Raw genomic sequence first — 16,643 nt, forward strand, 5'->3', positions numbered from 1 at the left:
GCAAAATGCAGCCGGCTTCTTGAAAGTCATGGAAAACAATTAAAAAAAGAAAAAAAAAAAAAAAAAGCTGTTCTAAACTCTACACAATTGGCCGGCAGCTTAAAAAGCCCAGGATTTTTCTCTGCTGATTTTACCGTAAGCACCACAGAGCCCTAAAATATCTCCATCAGGAGCAGCGGAGGGAAACAGAAACAGCAGCACTGGCCGGCCTCAGCGAGCCGGCCCGATTCACAGAGCGGCCCGCACACAATCTCTTGTGCCACATTCAGGGACAAGCACAATTTTAGGAAATGCAAACAACCTGGAAGCCCACTGACCTACAGATGACCTACTCAGCAACAATGAAACATGAAAAAAGGAAAAGAGAAAAGAAACTTGCAAAGAAAACTGCTTCCCTATTTTAGGAACAAGTCCATGAAATCTCAAATTTTGGATCCCTGCCTTAATGGGTCTGCTCTGGTTTTGAGGCCTTGTTCTGGTGGTTTTCTCACAGTAAATCAGTAACTACAAAGGGAGAGCTGGCACTGTGGCTCTGAAATGCAGGAAACAGCCTCAGCGCAGCCAGCACATCCCGCGAGCAGAGACGTGGGCTCCAGGACATAGAGAAGCAGCGGGCTGAACGTCACCTCAAATGTGCAGTGGGTCATCTTCGAGATCACAAGTTTGCTAAGTGCTCAGCCCCTGTAGGAAATAACACCAAGAAAACTACCATGGAGCCTGTGGGACTTCCCAAACTCAGGCATGTTCTTAGAGAAAGAAGACAGCAGTGCCTCTTGTGTGCAGACCAGAGGCACAGGTCTAGGCAAAAGAGGGGCAGGAAATTCAATATCTTGTGGAGTCTCCTGGAGCTCTCCCTCTGCTTTAAGGAAAGGCCGATGGCCAGATGACCATGCATCTGAATTTCACTGAAAACAAAAAGTATTTGAAAATCTTATTTTCACATTTGAATTGTGATAACGTAGAAAAGCAGGAAACCTTTGATTTTTTTGTTTGTTTGGGGTTTTTTTCTTTTCTCTTTGTCTCTGGGACAGAGGAAATTCTTTAAAAATAAGGAATTTAGCAAACTTTCATCAAGGTATTAAAAACAAAGCGAGGAGGGTGGCTCTGGGCCTTGGAATAACAACCTTGAAGAACCAGTGTTCCTTCTAAATCAAAATGGGAAAACATACAATTTTTAAAGGAGTCTTTTTCCATGACAAGGATCTAAAGTAAAAGTGAGGACATCAAGAGAATAGAGAAGACACTGGACAAACAACCATTGATTGTGTCATCAGGAGCCAAATACAGCAGGACGAAAGATGGAGCCACCCCTTGTGTGGTGAAGGCCATCACCAGTGGCCCCTGTTCTCTGCAGGTGTTCATGTCTGGAGGAACAAGGTGTGGAAGACATAACCCAGCCTAGCAGCCCACGGCACTGAGACCAGGGCTGGGCAGGACCCCAGCACTCAGATGTCCATCACCTCCCCCTCCTTCTTCTGGGGAAAGGCAGTCCACACTAGCCAACCCCCCACCCACACCTCACAAAGGTATTTTCTGACAGCAGTCCTTAAAGGGCAGACACTTGGGCATGCATTTTCTATTTTAAAAGGAAGATAAAAAGCCATTTTATAATCTAGGAATTGCAAAACAGAGACTTTCTGCATAACATTTTAAATGAGAAGCATTACCAAGTGGACAGGAGAAGAAAAGAGAATTTATGCTCACTCCAACAATAAACCAAGTTTATGTTCTAAGCACTTTATATATAATCGTTGAACATCTTGTGATCAATTTGTTGTTGTCAGTGCCTTCGAGTCTATTGTGACCCAGTGGACAGCAGAATGGAACCCTGCCTGGTCTTTCTGCGCCACCCTCTCACCTTACGGCGCCATATCAGCGCACCACTGCTATTCACAGGGTAACCCTGGCCAGTTTTTTCAGAAGTGCATAGCCAATCCTTCATCCTGGTCTGTCTAGTCTGGAAGCTCTGCTGAAACTTGTCCACCGTGGGAGACCCTGCTGGTGTTTGAAATCCTGGTGGCACAGCTTTCAGCATCACAGCAACACACAGCCACCACAGCATGACAACCGACTGACGGGTGGTGTGGTTCCCTGCCAGGGAAAGGAAGCCAGTCCTCATGGTGAGAGCACCGCATCTTAACCGCTAGACCAGTAGGGCTGGCCCTTGGGATCAATACCTCATAGATATCAATAAGCCTCACTTCTATAAACTCCAAACCATCATGTCAAGTCTTCACTGAGTGCCAGAGGGCCAAGCTCCATGGAGGAAAATCTGGTAGCTTCAACTCCCTCTGTGCTTTCATCACCATAGGTTCTAAAATGCGGGCTCCTCCACTCACAGGAAAATTATTAATTTTCAATTCCAGTTTCTTTGAAATTTTTCAACTTCACACACACACAAAAAGACACATAAAGACTAAGAATTAATACTTCATCACTAATTTCCAGTCCTTCCTCCTTCACCTCTCTTTCAACTTATATTTTCTTCACTCATTCAAATAAAAGTCCCAAAATTTCACAGGTCCCAGGTTGGGGACAAATAGCAAAAGGGAAGATAGAAGTCACCAGGCTTCGTCAGAGACCTGAAAAACTGGCTTTTATTCTGTCATCCTCTTAGCTCAGGATTGCACAGCTTTTCCTAAAGACCGCCTCACACCCACAGCCAAAACTGAAGATGTGTTTCTGAACCATTCTTGTAATCCAACTGCATCTCCTTCTAACAATCCTGGGTGGGCGGGGGAAGAAATGACTTGGACTATGAAAAAGTGGCCTCACTGAAGACAGAGGAGAAGCCAGGGAGTGTTTCATAGAGAGGCTTATGGTAGAACATATTGGGGGGAGGGCTGGTGTTGCTGGCTGACCCACTGTGCTGAAGGGCCAGGGGCCTACGGTGTCAGAATTCATTATGCACACAGGCTATTTACTGCCTCATAAACTTGTAGACAAGGAAATTGTTGGTGAAAAAATAGTTTCCAAAGCTAAAATGCAATCACTCACTCATCGGCTCCCTGAGGACAACCAAGTGCACCTCCAAGGATTACTCTGGCCAAAAGCAAAGTCCTCAGTCCTCAGTAGTAAAAGTCTTCCTGTCCTGATTCCAGTTTGAACATTATTATCTGAGGTACAGTTGGGTGTATCTCTGGGGGAAAGACGTCCGTCTACATCACAGTGCCTGTAGCCAGCAGATGCCCAACATGGCTCAGGTGAGAAAGCGGGAGGGAGGAGACACAAGTGGAAGAGAGGAAGGGGACCAGAAATAGAATCCCCATAATAAGTCCTCTTGGCATGGGGGATGCAGAGAGCCCCACGTCAAAGCTGACTCTTTAAAACTTGGTTCAGACTGACAATTTTCATTTGGTCCCAGCATGTACTGAATGCTGCACTACTGCTGAAGACACAGCACCCAAAACTGTGCCTGGTGCATAGTAGACACTCAAAAAATATTTGCTGAATGAATGATGAGCCAGGTAGATGCCTTCCCTCTTCTCCAGCCTAAGGTAAAGGTGATAAATCCAAATGCCAACCTTCTGGGAGAAAACGTGTGTGTGTGTCTCCCCCAGCCCAGCGCAGTTGCATGTGCAGGAGCACTGGGACATGTCCCCTAGTCTTTCAAAAATAGTATCCATTTACTGAAATAAAGCCTACCACTGAATTTTTTCCCCTTTGTATGAGCAGCTGATTCCTTCATAACTCCACATCCATTTCTGGTTCTTTACGTCAGAAAATAGGAAATAAAAGATTCTTATTTAAGGTAATAAAGACTAAATCTATCTGAAACTCATGGCCAACATAATACTCAGTGATGAAATACTAGAAACATTCTCACTGGATCAGGGAGATAATAAAATACCCACAGTCATCAATATCATTTACCACTGTCTAGACGTTCTAGCCAATGCAATAAAACATGAACAGAAATAAGAGGTACAATGTTTGGCAGCATTTCTCAAAACATGCTCATTGGAACACTACTTTTATGGAATGTTAAACAGAGTTAAACAGTTTCTGTGCTGTAAGACTTCTCTAAGGGGCTGGCCCTGTGGCCGAGTGGTTAAGTTCACGTTCGACTTTGGCAGCCTGCGGTTTCGCCGGTTCAGATGCTGAGCACGGACATGGCACCGCTCATCAAGCCATGCTGAAGTGGCATCTCACATAGCACAACCAGAAGAACCTACAACTAGAATATACAACTATGTACTGGGGGGCTTTGGGGAGAAGAAGAAGGAAAAAAAAGAAGAAGACTGGCAACAGACATTGTCTCAGGTGCCAATCTTTAAAAAAAAAAAAGCCTTCTCTAAGCCTTAAATATCCTGACATTTGCTATGAGTTTTCAAGAGGGGACACATTATCTAGCACTTGCCAATGTTTTAAACGTTGAATTTTTTTTCTCTGAGAACTGGAGAAGTCCTTGGAACACTCTGAGGAATTCTGACTCCGTTTGTCCCTGATCCTCAAATATTTTAGTTTATATATTTAGTCAAGTAAATCTATCTTTTGTGAACTAAAGCAGTAATCAAGAATGAAGGCTTTAGAGTCAGAAAATCCCAGGTTTGAATCCTACAGCCCCCAGTGGCTAGCTGAGGGCCTGAGTGGAGGGCCTCTCCTCTTTCTTGAGCTTCACTTTTCTCATCTATAAAATGGAGATCGTGATGTCTACCTTGCAAAACATTTTACATATTAGAAGAGAAAATATATGTAGAGTTGCTTACCCTCAGGCATATTTAAAAATTCTAACTCAGAAAGCATGAGATATCACTCGTGTTATGGAACAATCAAAGCTGGGGAGGACGCAGTGAGACGGGCGCTCTGTCATCACAGTGAGTGAGGCTGCACATCGTTACAACAGCCACAGAAAGTAACTTGGTAATTTAATCAAAAGCCTGAAAATTACTTATGTCTTTTGATCCAGTGATTTTATTTCTAGCAAAAAAATTATGACAAACATGTTTGTTGAAGCTTTTTTATACTAATGAAATTTTGGAAAGAATATGAATATCCATCCATAGAGTACTAATAAAATAACTCGCATTACATGTGCTAGATATTTGTCATTTGTTGGTGCCCCTTTGGGATATTTTCCATTATGTATTGTCTTATGGGGAGATTTCCTGCCAACCCAGAAGTCCGAGGGACCAGGACCGCTCTCCTTCCCAGCACGTCCAGGGGCAGGTACCTGAGTCAGATCTGTCCAATCCTTGTCTCTCTCTCAAGACTTTGAATCTTGAGCTGGTGAAGAATTATTAGTTTATAAATTATAAACCCTCGACTTTAGCTATTTCTTGTGAATATGTGGGTGTGTGTGTGGGTGGGTGTGTGCGTGCATGTGTGTATGTGTAACATCAATGTTTTCTGAAGTCTCATCAGAGGCTTACCTTATTATTCTTTTCAAAGAAACACCTTTTGGTACTGTAAATTACCTCAATATCGCAGAGGGAGATTGTCCATTACATTAATTTCTGCCATTATCTTTATGATTTCCCTCCTTTTTGAATGCAGAAGATATTTGCCATGCACCCCAACCCTATGTCTTGTGTATTTCCTGTATAATAAGTTCTGTCTCCCATGGTGAAAGCCAGAAACTGGCCTTCCCAGCCTTCCTGCAGCTAGGCCTCACCCCCGCGACTGAGACACTGCCCATCAGACCCACCCACATCAGACTTCCGTTTGAGAGACAGCAAGATGAGGAACCAGGCAACGTGCATGGAATGTAGAAACTCCTTTCTGGGCTCTGTGACCTGGGAAGCGGTAATCAATCAAGGAGACCCTGATGTCCAACAGTAGGTGTGAGTGGTGCCCAGCAGTGGTGGTAACTACAAGAGGGTCTTCCTTCACCTGTTTCTTGGCGAGATTTGCTGTTGTTTCGGTGATGCAACCTCCCAAACTGACTCTTCAGCCCTCCCAAACCAGAGCGTCTTTAGATATCCTCCATATGTTCAGTTCCTGTGGAATCTGCCAGCATGGGCTCTGCTGTTTCTAAGTAAGAATTCAGACTAATGCACTGTTTCTTTGGCTTGTTCTACTACAGTTATTCTAGCTTCTTGAGTTGAACCACTAGCTTCTTTGCCTCAATCTTTCTTAATCTCTGATAACTGGTCTCAAAGCTATAAATCTCCCTTTAGGTGATGCTTTGGCTGTACTTTGACATGGAATCCTTTCTCTGTCATCGGCTCTCAGAATTTCACGGTTTCCGTTAAGATAAGCTTTTTATCTCCATCAGTATTTCATACTTTTCTTTGGATGCTAACAAAAATGGGTTTTTTAATTATTCTGTTGAGGTACATGGGTTTATAACATTGTGTAAATTTCAGCAGTACATCATTATATTTCAGCTGCTGTATAGACTGCATCATGTTCACCACAAAAGTCGAGTTTCCATCTGTCACCACACGCGTGTGCCCCTTCATCCCTTTTACCCGCCCCCTCCCTCTTCTCCTCTGGTGACCACCAATCTATTCTCCTTATCTATGTGTTTGTTTCAAACATGTTTTGTAAGCTATTCTTTTTACGTCCTTGTTATAACCACCCAAATTTATTTCATTATGGTGAGTGAAGATGATTCATATGGTGTTAATTCTTGAGAATTTACTGAGACTCCCTTTGTGGCCTAGGACATGGCCAATTCTTGTGAATGTTCTTTATGTGCTCAGAAAAAATATGTCTATTCTGTATTCATCACCAGTGGTTTCCAATCGGAGTTCAGCGGATAGGCTGCATCACACTCAGATGAATGACTGTAAAAACAGAGCGCCGTAGGCCTCACCCTGAAATGCTACATTTACACCTCTGGGTGAGGCTCTCGAGTCTGTGTGCTAACCAGCACCTGAGGTAATGCCAGTGGTCATTCTAGGAAGCACTCTCTTTTCCTCCTACCCCTCCATGCTCCCACATTCAGACAGGATCAGACGCACAATTTCAGACAAACAGAATCCTATAATTCTGAAGAGATTCCATATCCTCCCATACTACTTTTTCCCAACATTCAAAATCATCTGTATTAGATTATTCTTCCTTACATTTACCCTAAATGCCTCATCCATGCTTTCTATTCTGCATGCATTTCCCCCTCCTTCCTTCCTAAAGAACTTGTGTTTCATTTCCTAATCCCACGATACATGTGAGACCTATGAGACCACGTGATCCAGTGGAAGGAGAGCTCCAGAGAGGTGACCTAAGCAGTCCAAGTCACCCCCTGCACTTGCCTGTGACTGGCTTAGATAATCTGTGAGTGACATTCTGCTGGAGACATACTGATCCAGGGAGAAGCATGGGATCTAAATTGGCCCTAAAAAAATGAAGAAAGGAGCCTTTTCATTCCTCTGTTGGAGGAGAAGACTTTTTCCCCTGTCTATCCTTGTGAACTCAAACAGTAAAAGCGTAGCTCCAGCTGGTGCCATCTTACAACAGAACATACACAAGTTTCAGGATAAAGTGCATTCTGCAGCCAGAAAAGTGGAAAAGAGAAAGAATTGGGGGTCTTGCTGATATAATTGAGCTGCTAACAGAACCAGCTCCAAGACTTGCCCTACGCCAAGAGCGCCATTTACATGAGACAACACACTCGTGTGTCACAATGGACTTCGGCTGCCTGCAGCCTGACTCATCCTGAGCCAGTCTTCGTTCCCTTTCACCATAGGTTAAAAACTCAACAAACCATTTTGATTTTCAAAGCATGAATCTTTCACCTACTTAAAGACACAAGTAAAATCCCTCCTCAGCTTTCTCAAAACTGAATGTTCCTCAACTCTCTCTTTTCATCATGTCACAATCAGAGTCACAATTCCCTTCTGAACCTGCTGCACCTCCTCCCCTAGCATTCTGAGCTCCAGACCTGCGCGCATCACCTCCTACAGTTTGAATAGTGCTAAGGTTAGTAAGAATCTCCTCCAATCTCTCATTTACCTATACTAATCCTATAGCCAGACTTCAGGGCCTACAGAGTTTAAGAATAATGTGAGTCTGTGGCTAAAAGGAGAAAAGTCAGCATATCTACAAACATATGCCACTAAAATGTGACTGCCTCATGGAAAAATGGGGAGAGTCGATTTAAAACGGTAAAAAACATTGTAACCTGCTATGCTATACTGTAAAAAGTCTGTGGCGATGCCATGTGGCCATAACAGAACAGTGGGTATTTGTAAGGGTAACTGCCTAGAAAAAGAAGAGCCCAGATGTCAGACTTGATCACTATTTATTAGCATCATCTCTCTCATTCTGAACAGCCAGCACCTAGAGTGGAGAATGTCTGTCCAGCCACCCGTGGTCCTCTTGAAATCCTTTGAATGTTCCAAGATCTTTCCTCAGGGCTTTGTATCTTCTGCTCCATCTGCCTAGATCTTCCCACAGCAGGCTCCTCTCAATCATCAAGCCCCAGATCAAAGCCACCCCAGGAAGGGCTTTCCTGACTGGCCACCCCATGTCCACTTCTCTATTGCACCACTCTGTAATATTATCATGACTTCTTAGAAAACGTGAGCAGACTATGCCACCCCAAAATGTACCCCTTTGGCATAAGGATTATTGTGAGCTGAAGATTTTTAAGAAATAGCAGACACAGAGAAGCTCTGAAAACTGAGCAGAAGTCACCCTTTGTAAGGGACAGACACACTCACAAGGGAATTCCCCATTTGCAAGTGTCTCCCTCTCTCTACCAAGAAGAGGATGACTCTAAACCACAAGGCAATGGAGAAGAAATCACCCACTTAAATCTGCATAACAACCTTTCCCTTGTTTACTGTGCTTTTCCTGTGACCTCCTAGAACTGCCTCCCCACGCCAATATCTTTGTTTTGTCTTTAGCAGGAAAAGTTATTCAAGGTGGTGGCTTGGGCCATTTCGGGGAGTTACTCAGTTTTCCTGGATGTCTCCCATGTATACAGGAGGTATTTATGCTCTTAAACTTGTGTTTGTTTTTCTATTGTTAATCTGTCTCTTATTATGGGGGAGAGGAGTCTCAGCCACAGAACTTAGAAGGGTAGAGGGAGAATTATTTTTCCTCCCCTACATTACCATCATAAATTTTCTTGTTTTGTGTTAACTTGTTTATGGTCTGTCTGCATACCACTTTTCTCTATCTGAGAGGGTTTTTTCTGCATTTATTGTTGTCTGTCTCCCCACCCCTGGAATTTAAGCTTTGAAAGCAGAGACCTTGACTGTCTTCCCCTGAATGTTCCCTGGCACCTAGTACAGTGCCCAGCACAGAGCAGCACTCCAGAGGGATTTGTGGAACAAAGGAGTTGGCTGGTTAAATGAAGACACCAGGGACAGGGTAGCCCCTACTTCCAACAGTTTTGTCAGCCCACACTCTGTTTCCTCTGCTTTTTCCAGGGTTGTAAATGGCTTCTGCCAAGGAGCCAGGGAAGTGACAAGATGGTCACAGAAAGTTCCAAGGATGCATCCTCATGGTTTCTGATGTAGGAGGGAGAAGAGGAAGCCTCTCTTATGTTATCTCTGGTGACAGTCCCGAGAAAGGACTCTAAGTGACTGAGCTTGATCCTATGCCTACACGTGGCCAACCACAGTGGCAAAGGATGAGCGATATAGACAGGCACAGATCTGAAGGTGTCACAGCAGTATGACTGTACCAGGATAACACTGAATGGGGGGAAGAGAATTCTTCTTAAGGATACAGAGATGTTGTCACCAGTAGGAGGAAGAAAAAGATGCGAGGCAAACCAAAGAAACATATGTCAAGACAATTGTCTGGGTATAGCAAGGTTTTTAAAAACGTTTTTATCATATTCTCCAACCCACTGCTCTCTGTTGAAACTCCCAGTTATTACTGAAAGAGTCCAACGGTACTGACCTCAGGATTTATTTTTAATCTTCCAATACTCCATTTTCCTAGTTTCAAAGAGTGAAGATGTGTTTAGCTCTCCCTCTTTAAAGGATTAATGAGAAGGTTAATAGACAATTGATAAATTGTTCGTGTTCTCTAGAAAAGACAAGGTAAATCACAAGTAAATACAATGAAAGTTATCACACAAAACTACAAGGGAAATTTAGAATCTTTTAAAATCATTTACATTTTTAAAGATTAATCCTTTTCTTAAAGTAATATTTAAAGCTTTAAGAAGTAGTTTACATGAAGATAACTTTAATGACACAAATAAACTTCTCTGCATTATTTGAGTAACATGATTTATTCTACTCCCATCAATTGAAATTCCACCTATAACTCAGGTATGCAAGTAAATTGTACTATGTCTTTATGTCGGAAAAGTGAATGAAAACTAGAAGAAAAAGTATATATAATATAGGCCAGGAAAAATATTTTTAAGAGGTGTTAGTTACACTGCCCAACTCTGCTCTTCACTTTGCACAGACATCCAAAGCCCAGACATCAGTCAAATCTTGGCCTCGAAACAATTTCCTAGTTAGAAAGAGAGCAAGAATACACTAAAACGAATTCAATACATTCAAAATTACTTGCTATTCTCACATTACTATAGAATTAAGCTGATGTTAGAAAATAAAAACCAAAAGAAACAAAAAACTTATTCTCCAGTCATGCTTACCTGCTATAGGCATCTACACTCTTTTCCTGTCTGTTAAATCCCTATGTCCACAAAATGACAACAATTCGATGGCATTTTTGGTAACTGATTTACAAATGGAAAGGTCTTCAGGCTCAGATCTTATTTTGAAAGCCCTCCAACCATGGAAGTGTTCCACAGGTAGAAACCACAAAACCAAAAAAGTTCATTAAATTCGATTCTTGCTGAGCTCAATTGTGTGGATTCCCTCAGCCTGATGCCAGCATACACCCTTCACCCACATACAGCAACCTACCAGAGATGGGTGATGCTTCAACCTGCTCTCCAGACGGAAAGTGCTCTTTACTTTACTCCTCTCAGACCCCAGCCCAGACCCCTGAATGTATTCTGTCCCCTTATTCAGATGAGCATCACAGTCCAAAAGACCTACATATTCCCTGCCTCCCTGCCTCCATCCCCAAATCCTGTCTGCCCAGCCGGCCTTTCTAACTTTCCACACCCATTTTGTTGCGAGACATGGGTTCTGGGGGTTTAGTTTATACTTCATGTCCCAAAACAGCACTTCTTGTCAATGGAGGGAAAAAACTTTGAGCCCCTCTTTCACTAAATGAAAAGGTGACAACTGGAAACAACTCACAGTTTTTCAAATTTTTAACAGTTTAACTCCAGAGACTTAAAGAATAAATAGTTGAGTATTCGACTCATCAAATAGGTCATTCTTTTCTAAAGCCCGGAGCTCGTCACAGCCCAGCTCTCATTAGGATGGCTGCCCACCAACACCCACTGGAGTTCTCATCAGCTCGTTAAGAACCAACAAGAGACAAACAAAAGAAACACTGGCTTTTTCCAAAAATATATTGTCCCTGGGATTGGGAAAATACAATTCTGAATCTATCCCGGGTCCACGTTGATAAGGAAAGTCATCTAAACGTTACAAGAGAAAAGACAGCAAAGTTACATATAAAAACACTTGGGCCACCAACAGGAGATGAAACTTTAGCCACAAACGCCAGTAATGAAAAGAAGGAAGAAAAAGACCCGGGTAAAGAAAAGCTATTCTGTGCCAGATCGTTTTAAGAGCAAGAGTTTATGTGAACGATTCATGTAAATGGCTATTAAACTGCGAAGGTGTTTATATATGTAAAATATGCATATTGGAGGAAGTCAGCTGGTAGCTTCACCCTCCTGAGGGAAACCGGAAGTTCATTACCAATCGTCGGTCTACCGCAGAGAAGTCTGCAAATCCCAGGGGCCTGGAATTCTAGAAAGGCCATTCAAGCCTCAGGTGGACTCTGCGTTTCTCCATTTCCCTATCCTTCCGCTTTTCTTTCCTTAAAAACGTATAGGATTTGCATCTGATGAGGTTCAAGAGGTCACTTTCCCTCTCACACACCCCTCCTTGCCCGGCGGCGCAGCCGTGTCCCGACCCGCTTTTGAAGGCTCTCCACGCCTCGGCGCCTGAGGGTGTGCGCCCTGCGCCCTGCGGGGCCAGGTTCGCCTTCGAAAAGGCCAGCCTGCACTCCTTATCTGCCGCTGCGCCTCCTCCCGAGTTCTGGAGAGGCCCGCACTGATCTCAATGGCCAACAGCCGAAGAGTGGCCGTTTATTGTCTGCCTTTTCCAAGCTGTAATTGGAGACAGGACCTGGACGGAGGGGAACCCGGCCAAGGATCATACAGGGGAAACTTCCAAGGCACTAAAACGAAAATGCTCTCTCCCTTTTCCACCCCCAGCTTCTACAGTTGTCGCCCTCTGTGCCCGGCGTTTCCGTTCACTCCTACAAAAGGAGGGCACCCTCCCACTATGAGGTCGCAGTAGCGCCCCGCTGCCCAAAGCACCCAGCACCCCCAAGCAATTTGGCCGCATTGAGGTGTCACCGCCGAGGCACGCAGAGACAGCGAAAACTAAGTCCCAGGCCGGCCACCAGCCCCCTTCTCGGAGAGCCGAAGTGGCCTCAATGCGCTGTAGTCCTGGATGCGCCCAGGAGCGGCCCGGCCGCCGCGCGCCCGCGCCCGCGCCCTCACGCACCTGCTATTGGCGCCTCCGCTCCGGGCTTGAGCCTCGGGTCCGGGGGTCCTGCCCCTGCCTTTCGTACTTTCTCCCAGCTCCGTTTCTATCTGTTCTAAATCGAATCCTAAAACTAAAACAAGGCCCGGGAGTTTGGTTGGAGCTGGGGCAGGAGCAGGGGCCCAATTTTCCTTAGGCCCTGCGGGCCACAACTGGAAGTCACCCCGGGAAAATCTGTAGGGCCGCGGGGGCCCACATCGGTCCAAGGTCAGAGAAATCTGCACCGTCAATTTCAGGCCGACGTTTGCTGAGCGCTCCCCACGTGCTGCACGCTGTTCTACGCGCTCGGCTTGTATTAATTCGTTTAATGCTCCCAGCGATTCTATGGGGCAGCTATTATTATGATCCCAATTCTAGAAATGACAAAACTGTAGTCCAGAAAAATTAATTGCTCAAGGACACTAACTAGTAAGCGCAAGATGTACCGGGGCGGAGGAAGCGATGGGGGCAGATATATAGAAAAAAACCAAACGGGCAAAAAGCATTTACGACCTTAGTATTTCAAATTGCAGGTTACGTTTTCAGAGTCAGGGCCGCGCGAGCCTAGTGGGGTGGAGTGTGGGTTCCAGGCTGTGTCCACGTGTATCCTGGGGTATCAGGGGCGAAGGGACCCCGACCGCGGTCGTGGGTCCCGCGGCTCTGTAGTTAGGCTGACTGGTGAGGGTTCTTCGCCTACCTCGCCGCCTCCCACAGGGTGTCCAGAGTCGGCGCCTCTTGCAAACGGGAAATGGGGCGGAAAGGAGGAAATTTCCGCCTAAAAACAAACGAACCAACGCGGGGGCTGCTTTGCCGGCGGCCACAGTCGGCGAGGATCCTGAGGCGCCGGCGCCGGTCGCGCAGCAGCGCTCGGACACCTTCTCCTTTGGCGCTTTCACGCCTTCCCCGGGGGATCTCGGGGACGAGGGACTCCTCGACTGCAGATCAGCCGTCTGTGGTTCGACCCCTGGTGAGCGAGCCCAGCTCCCACACACCCGGGCCACCCATCGCCTGGCATTACCACGCGGGCGCTTCCCCAAAGCACAATTTTGCTCAGGACAAGTGACGTTCTGCCCTACCCAACTGAGCTCCCCTGACAGAGCTCAACTACACCCACACCCACACCCACCCACACACACACACACACAGAACCCCCGGGCACCGACCCACCGCGCTACAAGGGCACACGCCCAGGCCCGGGTGCTGCGAAAGAGTCGGATTCCCACAGGAGCTGCGCGGTGCAGACCAAGGGCAGCATCCTCCGCTCCGGGAGAGTTCACTCTCCGCGGTGGAGCCACCGGACCCCAACCACAACCCGAATGCACTGGAGAGCAGAGACCCCTGCCCGCAGAGCCTGGCTTAAACTTGTAGACAACAGACCCATCTTTTCCTTATGAAAAACAAAACCAAATGTGCTATAAAAAATTGCTGAAGCAAGGAAAGATCCCCAGTACGCATGAAACTTACAGAGTACTCCAAAACCAAGCAGTGCTCTTGTTGGATTGGCCCAAAATAACTTATAAATGTGTGGATGTCACAATGTTAATACTTGTTACGATTTTTATTTCATTTTATAGTCACCCTGGTAGGGAGCATTTAAAATTATTTTTATTATTCCCATTTTACAAAAATTTAAAAAATTGAAGCTCGGAGACTTACCCAAGATCACTGGGAGCAGGTGCAATTGTCAAACAAAATCTAGGGCTCCCTGTGACCCCTGCATCGTTGTTCATCTGCTCAGGGTTGCCCTGAGGGTGAAGGAAATGCTAAGACCGTAACATGTTTGTTTGGGGAGCAGAAAAAATCGGACAAATCAGTGAATAAATATTTGTGAAATATTTGTACAGAGTACTGGTGTGGACTGGGGATTGGGCAAAAGGGCTGACCAGTGCCTCCTGGTCCACCCCTAGGACCCCTTCACCCCTCTAGCCCAGTCCAAAGTCCTCCCAGGGGCACTTTCAAACAATATGAAACATTCTTCCCTGGGTAGCCACTGTCCGGGTAAAAGATTTGGAAACTACTATATGGGCCACGTGGGTAAACCTACACACAGACGTTCATACATATAGATATATTCAAAGGACATGTGTGCTCTGGCAATAAAGTAAATTCCGTCCATTTGATCTGGTACGCATGTATGAAGGCAGTGTGGGGTCAACTCCGGTGACTGACCAAATGGAGCACCGCTTTCCACAGCTTACTGCTAAAACACACACCCGGCTCAGTGAGGGTGGAGCAGGGAAAGCTTGCCACCTTCTTGGCCATTCCAGCAGCCTGGAGAAAGGCAAGAAACTCGGGGCTGGAAGGCACTTGTGGGGAGGTGCAGCAGGGTGGACAGTGCTGTTTGTAAAATACACATCCAGAGCCGCTCCCCAGCCCTGTTTCCAGCTTCCCCAAGGAAGCGTGCTTGTCTGCACCAAAACGTCATTTTAGGTGTGAGAGAGTTGGAGCTGGAGGCCACGGGGGGAGTAATAGGTGTACTTTCAAACATGATGTCTGGATTTGCCCTAAAATATTTCAGCAAGAAATGAAAATAGAAAGAGAGAAGAGACAAATGAAGCCAGCATGGCAACATCTTGACAACTGTTAAATCTAAGTGGTGACTGCATGAGGAAGGGCTTACTGTAGCCCCCTCCACTTCTGTGAACTATGAGACTTTCCATAATAAAAAATATAAAAAGGAAAAGAAAAACTCAACCCACTCGCTTAAAATGAGTGTGTTTTATTGTACATAAATTATACTTCAATAACGCTAACTTTGGGAGTTTTTTTTAATAAAAGCCAGTTTTGATGGAGAATGCCTTCTTGTGTCTTAAACGACAAAGCCCAGTTCCTTCTGACATCGTGTCACAGGGGAAGGCCAATGGGTGACATCTTGGTCACGGGTTGCAAATCTGGCGCCCCTATTGTTCTCATTCTCGCATCCCAAACCTACCCCTACCCGGCCTGTCCCCCTGCTTTGTATCCAGCCCGCCCCCAAAAGGACCCCCAAAGTTCCCTTTTATCCTGCAGACTTTTCCCAGGACAAGTTTTGGGAGCTTCCTAGTTTTCTTTAGTTGAAAAGAATGAGAAACAATAAAAGCCAAAAGTTGCCTTCCTGTCACCGTAGGCCCAGAAGACAAGAAAGCGGTCCTGAAGCCTCTTCAGGGCTGAGAACGCTGAGGTCCAGAGAGAAAAGCGCCTTCCCCAGGACACCTCGCTGCACAAGCAACTGGAACTGGCTTCTCCGGAAGCCGGCGATTTGTTTGTTTTCTGCTGGACCTCAGGAGAGCCCCAGGAGCTCCGGGTGTAACTTACAAAAGAAGACAGCCCCCTGCCCCTTGCTACAGGAACCAAAACAACTGAACTGAATCCTGCATTTCTTCAGCAAGGCCTAAGCAGGTTTGCAACGGAGAGTGCGCGTTCCAATAGAGGGGCATCAAGTATGTGACTAATTTTCTTCTTTACATAATAACCCGGGTGGAGGGGTAGTGTCCTAAGGTGACCCAGCCAAGTACGAAGTAAGCGACAATATTTGAAGGAATTTGTTCATCTAGGGGCCAAATACCGGTTGGTCCAAGGTCAGAAGTGGGGCCAGGGGCGCGGCGGCTGCGGGGACCAGGCCGCGCGGCCGGGGCCCGGGGCAGTGGAGGGGAGGCGCGGGACGAACGCGCCCGGCAGCCGCGGGGACCGCGATTCCCGGGAGCCTGGCGCCACCCAGCGGAAGCGAGAAGAACGCCCGCCTCTTCCGCGCTGGCGCCCAAAGGAAAGGGGTGGAGCAGCCCGCAGTGCCCAAACCCCGGCTCTCGGAGCGAGGGAGGGGACGCTCATTTGACCACGCCAAAACCCATACCCGGCTTTCCCAGTTCACCCCTCTGTACCAACAAGGACACCATGAGCAGATCCCGAAAGCACGTCGGCCAGGCCGTGACTCCTTTCCCCCTGAGCCCCCAGAGGAAAAGCGCGCTCTCCCGAAATGCAGGCTACCCCACCGGGGAGCGTTTGATGTTGACCGTTCGATGCAGAGAGGAGCGCGCGATGCAGGCGCAGGGGAGAGTCAGAGTGGAGGGTGGGGAGAGGGCGAGGAGTGCCGCGTAAATCTTGTGGAGGGATTTTTGGCCTGAGTCCCTG

This window comes from Equus caballus, chromosome 20, assembly GCF_041296265.1.
Source record: "Equus caballus isolate H_3958 breed thoroughbred chromosome 20, TB-T2T, whole genome shotgun sequence".
Classification (NCBI taxonomy): domain Eukaryota; kingdom Metazoa; phylum Chordata; class Mammalia; order Perissodactyla; family Equidae; genus Equus; species Equus caballus.